The sequence below is a fragment of the Elaeis guineensis genome, chromosome 5, assembly GCF_000442705.2.
Source record: "Elaeis guineensis isolate ETL-2024a chromosome 5, EG11, whole genome shotgun sequence".
Classification (NCBI taxonomy): domain Eukaryota; kingdom Viridiplantae; phylum Streptophyta; class Magnoliopsida; order Arecales; family Arecaceae; genus Elaeis; species Elaeis guineensis.
Window position 1 is genome coordinate 5155876 of NC_025997.2, and position 13241 is coordinate 5169116.

At 37.1% G+C, this 13241-nt stretch overlaps 1 pseudogene; it reads right to left on the reverse strand.

Annotated features, from left to right (window-relative positions):
- Positions 1-7167: 7167 nt before the first annotated feature.
- LOC114914185 (uncharacterized) lies at positions 7168-12267 on the reverse strand (annotated as a pseudogene).
- Between the last annotated feature and the right edge of the window lie 974 nt (positions 12268-13241).

Sequence of the window (13241 nt, forward strand, 5' to 3'; positions counted from 1 at the left end):
TGCCGCATAATTTATTATGACTAATTTTGACTAAATTATCATATTTATGATTGGATTTGAATGAATTTAGATCTTTAGCCTAACAAATGTGCAAATCTTAAACTTATGCATTAGATGTATTTTGAGTATTTATATAGGATCAAAAAATTCAAATAATATCTTTTGATTGATTTTTTGGATGATATCTGAGCCATTACAACAACTCAAGTCAAAGTGTTGAGATTCACATTGGCTACATTAAATGAACTGGTTTCTAATGATCATGTCAATCTTGATTTTGCATAAATCACGATGCATATTTTGTAACAGTAACTCATAAATAAGAAAAATTTTATATGGTGGACAAGCCAACCCATATAATTATGGAGAATAAATGCGAAACCTTTATGAAATCAGGTGCTTTGATCATCTTCCATTATGTTTAAGAGGTATGAAATAGAGAACTTGTAGAGACTCTAGAAACTATTTGATAATATATAGATTGGTATGATATTTGATAATAGTGGAGTAAGGTTGGCCGGTTCAAGATTACCACGGACAAGCAGCAAGAACAAAAACGAAATTGTAAAATAAAAAACTATAGTAAAGGAGAAGAAAAATTGGAAAGAGAGAGAGTAATAAATTTTATAAAATAAAATTAAGATCAAGACAAGGACTCGACGCTTGTTTTGCTCTTGGTTATCGAAGTAAAAATAGAAATAATAATAAAAAAAAAAGGACTGGCAAGGATGCCTGGTGCACTCTCACTCTCGCTCATGACTAATTCAGTGTATCATATAAAATTATTCTCTAACGAAGTTTAACTCGGACTCTGCCAAGATTCCCATGCCCAACTTTTTGGCACCAGTGTGTTACCACCAAAACCAAAACACTAATGAAATCCATCCGACTGAGGACCACAATTTTTGTACTCACATCACAAAGCAAACATGATAATTGACTAAAATTATAGTTCAACTATTCTCTTCCAAAACTTGAGCCAAAACTTTAGGAAAATAGTTAAATCAAAAGTTAGGTGACATGAACTAGGACTTCCACCAGAAGACAAACTATCTATTTAGCTATAATAAAATTAGAATAGAAAGGTAGGAATAACTAAAGAGTAACCAACTAAGATATAATTCCAGTATAGCTAGATTAAGAAATGATTCTTAATATAGCTTCGGGTCTAATACAACCGCCAATAAATTTTAGGAGACAAAAATACCTAGTATTTGGACCGATTATACCTAGATCCTAGAAGATTAAGAAAAAAAAAATAATTTGCCACCAAAACTTTATTTTTGTTGCAATTTGGTCTAGTTGTCCGAATTCTGATGCCGTTAATGGAATGAAAAAATATCAAACTATCCTTAATTCAAAGAGACCAAATTATAGCTTTAATGCAATCTCGAAATGCTCTGTCTTTTATGATTCATCCGCCTTCATAGATGTTAAAGCACAATCTGCTATCATTCATCTTCTATTATTTATCCATCTACATATGTCTCAAAGTACCCCATCCTCTATCATTGATCCATTTGTATAAATCTCAAAGCAATCCATTTATCATCCATTTAGCGTATAAATCTCAAAGTATTTCATCTTCTATTATCCATCCATCTACATAAATCTCAAAATAATTCATTTATCATTTATTCATTGGCATAAATCTAAAAGCACTTCATCCTTTATCATCAATCCTCCATCCTACCATTTATCTATCTATACAAATCTTAAAGAATTTCATTCTCTATTATCCATCCACCTATATAGATCTCTAAGCACTTATTCTCTCTCATCCATCCATCTACCTCGATCTCAAAGCACTCCACCCTTTATTATCTATCCGTCTGTACATATCTTTAAGCACTCCATCCTCCATTATCCATCCATCTGTATATATAGATTTCAAAGTATTCCATCCTCTGTCATCCATTATCTGCACATATCTCAAAATGCTCTATCATCTATCAACCATCTATCTGTATAAATCTCAAAGTGCTCCTTCCTCTCTCATCCTTCCAGTTACATAGATCTCAAAGCACTCCATCTTCTCTTATCTATCCACTTGCATAGATCTTAAAACATTTCATCCTTTATTATCCATGCACTTGCACAGATCTCAAAACACTATTCTCTGACATTTATCAATTTGCACAAATTTTAAAGCACTCCATACTTTGTCATCTATCTACCTGTATAGATCTCAAAGCATGTCATCTTGCCTGCATAGGTTTTAAAGTACTCTATTTGCTATCATCAATCTATTTGCACGGATCTCAAGATACTTTGATCATTCGTGTACCTGCATATATCTCAAAGCAATCTGTCTGTTGTCATCTATCTATTTGCAGAGATTTGAAAGTAATCTATTCTTTGTCATGCATTTGTACTTGCACATCTTCAGGCACTACACTCTCTATCATTTGTCTGTTTGTATAGATTTCAAAGTAAGCTATCATTTGTTATCCATCTGTTTGCATAGATATCAAAATACTCAGTCTTATATTAGTCATCCGCTTGCATAGATCTCAAAATATTCTATATTTATACGACTCACCTTCCCTCTTTTTTAATTCATGCTAAGTGGAAAGAAAAATTCTCTAATTTTTTTAAAAAAAATTAGTTATCAGATGGTTCTCATATCATAATCTTTGTAATAGAGATAGATAACTGGGTCATATTGCAATGAGTTTGAAGTTTTGTGGCTAATTGATGCTTTCTAAATTTTTGGATTTACATGTAAATGGCTCATATTTGGAGGGGGTTTCTCCATAGTTTTTTCTAATTTTATGATAGACTAGCTAGTACCCTTACTTTTCCAATTTAGGTAATTAATGTAGTATTTACAAATTTAATGCACTTGCATCCTTCCAATCAAATTATCAACTCTAATGAAAATATTCCATTTACTCGGTATATTAACCTAAGTAAACGTCACGCTTGAACCAAACATCGTCTACCAAAAATGACCCAGAAATGCTTTGTTCAACAAAATGAAAGGAACGGGGAGCTCAAACATCAAGCTATCACAAGGTCAAAATTAGACTTCAATCTTATTAATTCTGAGATCGGAGCATTCCAACTACATGTACCACAATCACCAGTCAGCTTAGAGCCATTCCACAGCATAGAATACCAAGGTTCCCCTTGGACCAGGTAATGTAACAGACCACGTGGCATGCGTCAGCGCCCGGCACTTATCTCGCCCCTGATGTGGCACGGACTCACAAATAATCTACAAAGACCTGCTCAATTAACGTTGGGAAATTCCTTTATTCGTTCTTCGGTCAGAAGACTATCATTATGGGGGAGAACATTAGAAGTCGGCACACGTAATTAATGCGCGGCTTCGGGGCCAACCAAACTCAAAAACGGTTTGGATAGTTCACACGAGGCCATTCCCATCCATCCCCATGCTACGTGCCCCAAGGCCGACGCGGCATTCCCTTTCCGCTTGGATCCCCACCAGTTCCCCCACTTGGCAAAGCACTTCTAGATTGGGGTGTGCACGATGTTACCACCACCATACGCTACAAGAAAAGTCTCATCTATACTTTTCCCATCTCTCTCTCTCTCTCATACGCGCCGCGCGCGCGCGCACACACACAAACACATCCTTTGGATCATAACAAGCGTCACTATCTTTGGTTTTTTTTTTTTTTTTCTAACCCCACTTCCTTTTCTGCCATCTCTCTCAAAGCTTTTTCCATGCATTTCTGAAGAGAGGGACTGGGTGTCAACAGAAGGGGGGTCGGATGGCACTTCGCCACCAAAGCCCAACTTGGCGATCATATCCCATGTTACTCTTGAGACTTCTACCAGTGGAAATGAATTATATAAAGGAAAGCCTCCATTGTGGGTCCGGCTTATCTAACTAAGTTCTTCAAATGGCCTTATTCTACAAGATCTACTAAAGAGGCCAGTGGCACCCATGTTATGCGTGGTTTTTGTCTATAACAACATGATGACAAGCCATGGACTAAATGTGACTCGAATTGCAAGTTTGCGATTTTACCATTTAAGTTGATGGTTTAGACTTCACGTCTGTGAGATACAGTTTAGCTTCTAGGTCCCTATGAACCTAGAAATAAGTGCTGGACATATTCAACAGCTTACATGCATGGCATCTGCCTCAATTTGCATGTGGAATTAAAACTCGAGACATAGATGTGATTCACAGCTTCATTAGGTTGCGGTAGATGTTTACAATTTGTAGACATCTGCAAGCTGATCGACAGCCATGCTTTAATTTTGCGAACAAATTGATGTAGGGAGAAACTAATAAAAAAAAAATCTCCAAGGATTGTACACCATGAATTAAGTAGCATCATGACAAGTTTTCTTATACAGATCCAGTTAAAAATGCTTACTCAAACATGTGACATTTTTCGCTGCGGCCAAAGTTTGCAGTCATCTCGTCACTTTCTAATGTAAATTGTTCATGTCATTTTGTCTCCTTAAACGTTTTAAAAAATCAATGATTTTAATCCATAATAATATGTTTCTTAAGGAACTAACACATACTAGGTTAACCATGGCATGATGCTTGGCCAAATAGGGCGAAAAAAACAAGATGCTTAAGTAGCTAAAAAAAGGTCGCTCAGCTTGCGTGTTGTATTATAATTGCTGCCTCTGAATGGGCATATGGTGGATGGTTACCAAAAAAAAGACGCATGGTGGAATGTGCACAAAATGAAGCAACGTGATGGGTGGAAGACAGTTGAGTGACTTACTTGAGTTATTTTTTGTTGAGTTACCACAACATTTTCTTTAAAAAAAAAAAAAAAAAAAGGTACAAGAGCTAGTTGTCCTGGACTCAAAGTTGGGGTTGCTAAGATATGAAACTTGACCATGAGACTTGCTTGCTTGAGTGATTTTTTGTCGACTTACCACAACATTCTCTTGAAAGGAGAAAAAAAAAAAAAGGTGCAAAACCTAGTTGTCCCATACTCAAGTTGGAGTTGCTAAGATATCAAACTTGACCGGGAGACTTGCTTGAGTGGTTTTATGTCGAGTTACCACAACATTCTCTTAAAAAAAAAATAAAAAAAAGGTACAAAAGCTAGTTGTCCTGGACTCAAAGCTGGGTTTGCTAAGATATGAAACTTGACCATGAGGTGTTCACATGGTCTATTGGTCCATTTGACCATGAGGTACCCACACCAGCTGCATGATCTTCAGTACGAAGCATTAGATATTGGACATTCTTCATGTCTATTCCCACAAAAATTAATTTGTTCGTGGACTCTGTTCTAACAAAGAAGAAGAATACCAAAAGGGATATGATCATATCATCGTACAGCACCCAGAGCACATATGAACTGTTTGTCAAGGGAAAAACACGACCATCATTCCTTTATATTGGACGTACATCAATATCAAATTGGTAAGCAGGCCCAAGCCTAGTATGTTTTAGCCTAGCCCAAGGCCATTCTATCCTTTTAATTTCATCTAGCCCAGTTCACATCCTCCGCAGGGACAACACATGGGTTAGCCCACAAACACCTGCCCGACTTGGTGTCTGGTGACCATCCCACATGGCCACGTTTGGTTTGTTCGCTATTCATACACCCAACCAAGATTTCTAAGATAAGTGTTTGGAGAGAGCAAGAATTGAAACTTAAATGGGTTTATCTATAAACCGTAGGCGCACGGAGAGAGAGGAGACCTCATGGTGCTTTACCATATGACCTCATCCCGTTGGTGTTAAACGTAATGATGCATAACTTAAGTTTGAGATAATGCTAGAGGCCCGTCGAAACTTAAAATTTATATTTACATATAATATCAATGTTCTACATATGAAGTACCACCCGTAATCCTCGATAGGATTAATAATAAATCTTTATGCTACTCCATATAAAAATGAATATCTCATGTTTCAAGTTACTACATGTAGATTCAAATATAGTTTCAGCTTACTACATATAACCCCTTGTAAATACTATTGTTATTACTATCATATCGTCACCGAAACGACTAATCAAAAGGTATGATTTGAGTTTTTTAATCCAATAATAAATACTCAAGATCTATCTAATGCATAGACGATATGCGATGAAACACATACCCGCATAGATCCTTATGATTATATTAGCAATAAGTCTTCCACTAATTATAATAGATCTTCAAAGTGATTGCTGCTGCTTTCAGAATTATTGTTACAGGTGATTTTAATGTACCTCGGATGCCCATGATAAAAAAAGGGGACAGCCCATTTCAGGGAACTCCTTGGATGCCCACGATAAGGAGGGCCGCCCATTTCAGATATATCCTAAGATTCATCAGTTTTGACAATTTGTTCATAGTTCTGCTCGTTGGACATGGTTTCCCTAGCAACCTTTTTACTTGGTGTCATCGTAGGAAGCTATGAATAAGGTTTGGAACGCACCTGAAGAGCATCTGGAGCGCATTGCCTCTGATCATGCACTGTTATTACTGAGCATTGCTCCGCTTCAGCCAAGGCAACCAAAGCCGTCCAAGTTAGAATATTTTGGTTTGAGTACCCCAAGTGCAAGGACTTCTGCCCATAGCTGACACCTGCGAGCAAGTGCATCGCCAATAGGGTCTTTCAAATCACAAGCTTTATGAGATACGTCGAGAGCTTTCTGATTGGAATCGGAATGATCATGGTAAGTTAGTGAATTCCACGATCATGCTACTGAATATCATGCATGAATCCAATGACTTGGTGCATTTTGTGAAGAGATAATTTTGATGAAAAGCATTATGAATGTACACAGAAAGCTGAAGTTGGTATTGGTTGATACATATTGTTTCTGAATTACAAAGAAATAAACAAATTATGGGTGTATAATTCTAAATAGGGTTTATTAAAAATTGAGTAGAATTTTCCAACAGGTTTTTCAACCTAACATCACTCCTATTTTTAACTAGGGCTACTAAAAATTGAGTAGAATTTTCCAACAGGCATTTCAACCTAACATCACTCCTTCCATGTGCGAATGGTATCACCTGATTTAAAAACCAGATTTGCAAGGTGATGGTCATGTCCTAGAGTAAAACAAAGACGAATATCAACTCAGCTTTCCTTTGGATTATCCCATCAGAAAAGAAAAAAGATGAAATTTTAACAGAAGAGATGACACAATCCAGTTAGCGTTGCAAACATTATTCCAAGCTCTAACCAACTAAAATATCATACCATGGGTTGAATGATTATGATGTATGCAACTCGGAGTGAATTCCATGCTTAAAACTATATGATAATTGACTTGGTCAATCAGTCCATTTTGTAGCTTGTTTTTTTAATTATTTTCAATACTAAGAGGTTGCCAACATTCACATAGTTCAATGAGAAGTGTATGCAAGACCTTGAACTAATTCACATACACAAATCAAGCAAGCGAGAGAGATAGAGATAGGCAGACATAGAGACAGATAGATAGAGAGAGGGGGGGGGGAGAGAGAGTGAGTGGCCTTCATTGTATCAAGAGGACAGAAGTAGAAAAGGCACATGCAAGGCCTCCTGCCAATGTTGATGTTAGAACATCTCCAGCAGCTATTTCCACAGGTCGTGAATCAGAAACAACTGGCTGCTTCAAACCAGATATTCCTGTTATGTGGTTTGATGAAGAACATCATATGCAACTGGTGAGCCACCTACAAGATCTGGGTGTAAAAGATGATTTCTGGCAGAAGATATATTCCAAAAAGACCAACGTCTTCACTTGCATCAAAATGTTCTTGATGACTTCCATTCCATATTTCTTATAGTAGCTGATGATCATAATAAAGATAGGACTCAGCAACTCTCTTAGTTAAAAATCCAGCTTCAACGAATAAGCATTTAGTTATTAATCAGAATGCAACCTAAATCTTTACAAAAAGGAAAAGGGCCAACAAAAAGATTTCTTAGTCTGGCTTATCCTGCATGCATGAGAAATTAACAAGATTTGATTGTTAAATAGAAGCAATTGTAAGTATAAAGTAAAAAATTTTCTCCACAAAAAAAGGAAGTGAAAAACCAATCTTCTACATAATTTGCATCAGCTATTTATTATTATTTTTGATGCAAGTATCAAGTGAGGAGAGAAAAGATCTGCTATTAAATTATCAACTGTCGAAGCTGCAAGAATGTGGTCTCACAGGAGAAACAGGAACTAGAAGAATCCTGTGAGGCTTGTTAGATCACAGTTGGAGAGTATGGAAGTTGGGGATTTGACATAGTTATTTATTAAAATGTGAACATTTACCATCCCAAGATGATTATAGAGTACAAGGAAGGCTAGCCTAGCCAAGATGAAGAAGTTCGTCAAAGGTGACAACCCATGGGACTGCCATGTATTTTCTTTCGATAGAACTTTGCTATATAGAAAATTTTATTTCAGTTAAGGAGAATGTTGTCATTTGCTCACAAGTCAATCTTTTCAAACTACTCATTTCATTAAAATGTCATAGCTGTTCAAAAAGTATATCTCTAATCTTTGGAAAAGGTGAGGTTTCACCTTTTAGTATGTGAGGCCATGCTTAATATGAAGTTTGCTTCAGCAATTTACATAGTTACCTGTCCAAATGGAAATTAGGACTCTGCCATCTATCATCTTTGTAGATAACCTAGTCAATTTTTCAGAACCTCAGTTCAAAATTGAAATTACGGAAGTTATTCTTGTTTAGAAGACAGTATTTTCTACTAATTTCTTTACAGAAAATATAAAAGATTAGATTTCTCTCTCTAGTAGTGAGAAGTCCTCCTTCAAGATAACGAGTTATCTAGTGGGTTTGATTATGACCCATTGGATGGGGATGCAGACCGTCATCGATATTCTTTCTTAAAAACTTACTCAACTGACAAAAAAATTAAAGTCTGATTGTCAGAATAATTTTTTTTCCACAAGAAATCCTTTTCCAAGCTTTCCCCACTCTCTTAGACCAACATTTTTTCCTAGACCCTGAACCCTAGCCAAAATAGTAAAAAAAAAAAAAAAAAAAAAATCTTTATATAGACAGTCGTGTAATACATGATACCTTCCAGCACAGCTTGATACAATATCTTTACAATATCGACAAACATTTGGCCCCAAAAGAAAAGGTGAACCATAAATATTTAAAAATGAAATGTTCCGATAGTACGCATAATCCAGCATGGTAAGTTTGGGGCAATTCAGCGCATTTGCATCTTTGTAGCTATGCATGCATTTGTATGCGTTTGTATGTCTCTCCGTGTGTATGAGAGTATTCTTAACCTCAAAGATCGTAAATATTGATCTATGTATGAATGTCCTGAGTAAAGGAATCTCTAAAATGGTGGGTCCTGCCTTTTATCACTATGTATTCTTTTTTTTGGGTGGGTATCATTATGTATTCAACCAAAAAAAAAAGGACAGAAGTAAGAAAGAAAGAACAAAAGACACATCAAATCTGGTGAAGTTATTGATTAAAGAAAGACACATCAAATCAGGTGAAGTTATTGATCAAAGAAAGACACATCAAATCTGGTCAAGTTATTGATTAAAGAAAGACACATCAAATCTGGTGAAGTTATTGATTACCTGTATTATGGTTTATCATTCAGATAAAACATTTACATCAAAACAAAAAGGGTTTGAATGAAATGTTTTGCTGAAAATTAGGCTGATAAGAAGTGAGAAATCATGGAACAGGAGATATTATATATAACAACTTATTTTGACATACCGAAGATCATCGTCAAGGAGCTCCAAAGGAAGCAGCAAGAAATTCTGAAAATGGCTATAAGAAATAGATCCTCCAGCATCTGCATTCAGATAGCGCATCGTAGCAATAGCATCATTTAGATAGTGCATCATAGCAATAGCATTAACTTCATTAGCAGGAAGGCCAACATTTCTCAGTGATGCCAATTTTTAGTGTTTTTGAAGTGTTCCAGACTTGCTCAAATCAAAGAACAGCCAGCCCCTTCTGCTCCATCAAGGAAAAAAAATATTTCCACCCAATCGGCTTTGAAAATCAATGTTTCTAGCACGGTACAAAAATTCTCTAGCACGTTTCGTTCACAACAATTTCAAGGTCTTCAAATGTTACCTGGGGATCTCCATCTCTATTCAGCTCCTCAAAAAAATCGCCTTTCTGTAGCAATTTTCTATTTTCTTAGCTCCGTCTGTAAGAACCTAATCATATGCAATCATGCAAGTGTCACAAAAATTGGGAGTCACGCTATTGCAAAACCACCCGAATTAGGTAACAAACAAAACCAAACATCAGGCAATTAGTATACTAACCGTTGGTGAATTAAATATGTATATTTTTTTATGTCAACAATATCCAAGAAATTTCTCAAATCTGGCCAACATGGAGCCAGTCATTATATATAGATGAAGTTACAGATCATCAAATAAACAAACTGCGTTGTATGTATTAATAATATCAGCTGACATGAGAAACCAAGGTTTCCTTCTGGATAACTTCATTAGGCCAGTTGACTTCAAAAGATGGGGTGTCCAATACTCTGCTTTAGTTTGATCAATTTTTTGCACTTTTATCCTTCCTTCCTAAAGGATTTCCACATTCAACACAGTTCTCATACAAGACCTTACAAAACACTCCAGGTCCTGCCTATCCAAAACTACTTTAAGAAAGAAGAAGATGGCCCTCGGGTCAAGTAATCTGATAGCAATTGCAAGCAAGCCCCACAATTTTTACCATTTCGTCATTAATATAATTAGCATTTTCACAACCCTCTAATCAATTTGCCTTCCTAAACCTAGGCCATATAATGCTCTATCATATTCTTTCTCCGAGAACATAATAACAAGTTTAGATACATTTCATCTCTGAATTCTGTCTCCATTGGCTTAAGCAAGAAAACAATGGGTGTCAATGTAAACTTGTTGGTCTTCTTCTTGACTAAAGCTATTGTTCAACGATCGTTATGGTTAATCACAAGCTGGTCAAAACAGTATGAAAGATTCTAACTTCAAGCAACAACCAAGAACAGCTAAGACAGCTACCAGGACACTGACACGGTAAGCAATTAGCAGAAAGTCTAAATCTAATGCCACATACCTTCTGCTCCTGTGTAACGAAAGAAATCCTGAACAGAGAATAGTTTCTTCTTATCAGATGCTCTTTCGAGGATCGTCACAACTGCAAGGTTAACTCGACCGGCTCCACAAGGAAACGGCTGGAAGTGCGAACCGCAATCGCTCGACATAAGCATGTGGTACGTTTGACAACCCACCTGTGGGCTTCCGTGGCGAAATACTAACACGTTCTTTCCTGCTGCCATTGGAGGCTCGGAGCTCACACTCATCCTTAGTAGAAGCTACGCTCACCAAAGACCCTCCTCCTCCCCTCTCAAACCCCATATTTGCGAGGAATAGATCGACCTCTGCTTTCCTCCCTTCCATAAAACACCCAATCAATTCCAGAGGGTCAAATTTAGAAGGGTCATTAGAACGAAGTAGAAACAACCAGTGGTTCATGACAGCTCTTGGTATTGCTTCTCTTGCACCCCGGGTCGAACACCTGAAGGGTCTGCGCCAGATTATAGATGACATAAACAAGATGCGGTTCTTTAAAGCCGGAACAATCTCGTGCTCATCTCCTTTCGGTGGAGAATCGAAGAAGAAGAGGATTCGATGCCGTTATCTGCCTCCTGGACGAAGTGCTTCTTCGAACGAAGAAGGACCGGGCCACCCCAGGTTGCAAGCCGTTCGCGCATCTCCCATCCGTCTCTTTCTTTTTCTTGGATGGCTTGTCGCCGGTGGGGGATTTCATCGGATTATTGGTCGACGGGGACGGTCGTGTCCTCCTGCCGCCAGTGTTGGAGTGAGGCGGGGGCCACACATTCAACAACTAAATATAAATAAAAAGATATTGGGTTTTGAAATGCAAACGAGGCGCGAGCAAGTAGTTAGTTTTTTATTAATACTATTATTATCTAAATTAAATTAAATTTTTTAAAAAATATTTTCAAACTATGAAAAATTAGAATTTAATGCGAAACTATCCAAACCGTTTTAATGTTGCTCTCGGATCTGATTTTGACTATTTTTTTTTATTAAAAATCCGATATAACAACCATCAATATTTATGTAGAGCAAATTTTGCTCGTATGGCTCAAATCTATGTTGATATAGCTTAATTTTTTTTTAGTACAAACAGACGGCTATACCACTGGATACGAGAGCTATTCATAAAATCAAAATACAAAATATCTTATCAGACCGACAGGCAAGTGTCATCCTGCCTTTAGATCCGGTCTTTGAAATATTTGGCCACAAAGGATGCAAATCAATTTGTTGCACTGTTCACCTTCCGATAAACATACCGTATCGACATCGCAGTAGAATGACGAAAAGCAGTTCAAGTATCATAGAGGAGCGGATGTGCCACCAACTGCATCATGTTGTTTCTGATCCGACCAATGATGGTGGCAGAATTTTTCTCGATGAAAATTTTCTTCATTCGTAACTCCAGTCTGGCATAGATGATACCTACCTAGATGGCATACAACTCAACTCTCAGGATTGAAGGGTCAAAGAAATGATAGCCCCCACTTGTTAGCAACCTAATATTAGGGCCTCGGATGATCATTCCTATGCCGCCCCTACCGTTCGTGATACTGTCATCGAAATTCATCTCGACAAACTTGGGAGGAGGAGGCTCCAAAGAAATGAAAATAACTATACGAGTTGCTGCAATAGCAGTATGAGAGTCCCAGATGTTACGGTTGTTAAGAGACAAGCAAGTAGCATCGAATTGACAATACTCCACGACCAAGCAGGTGTAGTTTAAAATATTTTGAAAAATACTGCAGATATAACCAAAATTCCTAATTTTATCATTTTTCCTTGATTTCTCATCTCCCATCTATTTTCTTCTCATTCCTTAAAATCCCAATGGAAACAAAAGAAAAGCCCTCTTCCCTCCATGGCTCTTGCCTCCTCCTCACCATAACTTTTTGTTCTTTATCTCTCATCACGCCATCTCATCGAACTATCCTCACCCATCCCCTCCCTAGATCTCTCATCTCCTATTTCCCTTCTTTTCATCCTCAAAATCCTAATAGAAAAAGAAGAAAAATTCCTTCCCTCCCTGCCCCATCCTCCTCCTTTTTCACAATCTTTTATGCTTTATTTCTTACCACTCTATCTCACTGAACTCTCCACCCCCCCCTATGAAATCTTTTATCTCCCATTTTTTTTCTTATCCCCATAATCCCCAATGCAAAAAGATGATAAAGAAGAAAAGCTCCCTCATGTCAATAGCCTCATCCTCCGCCTCTGTTCGATTTTTCTTCTTTACTCATCTCC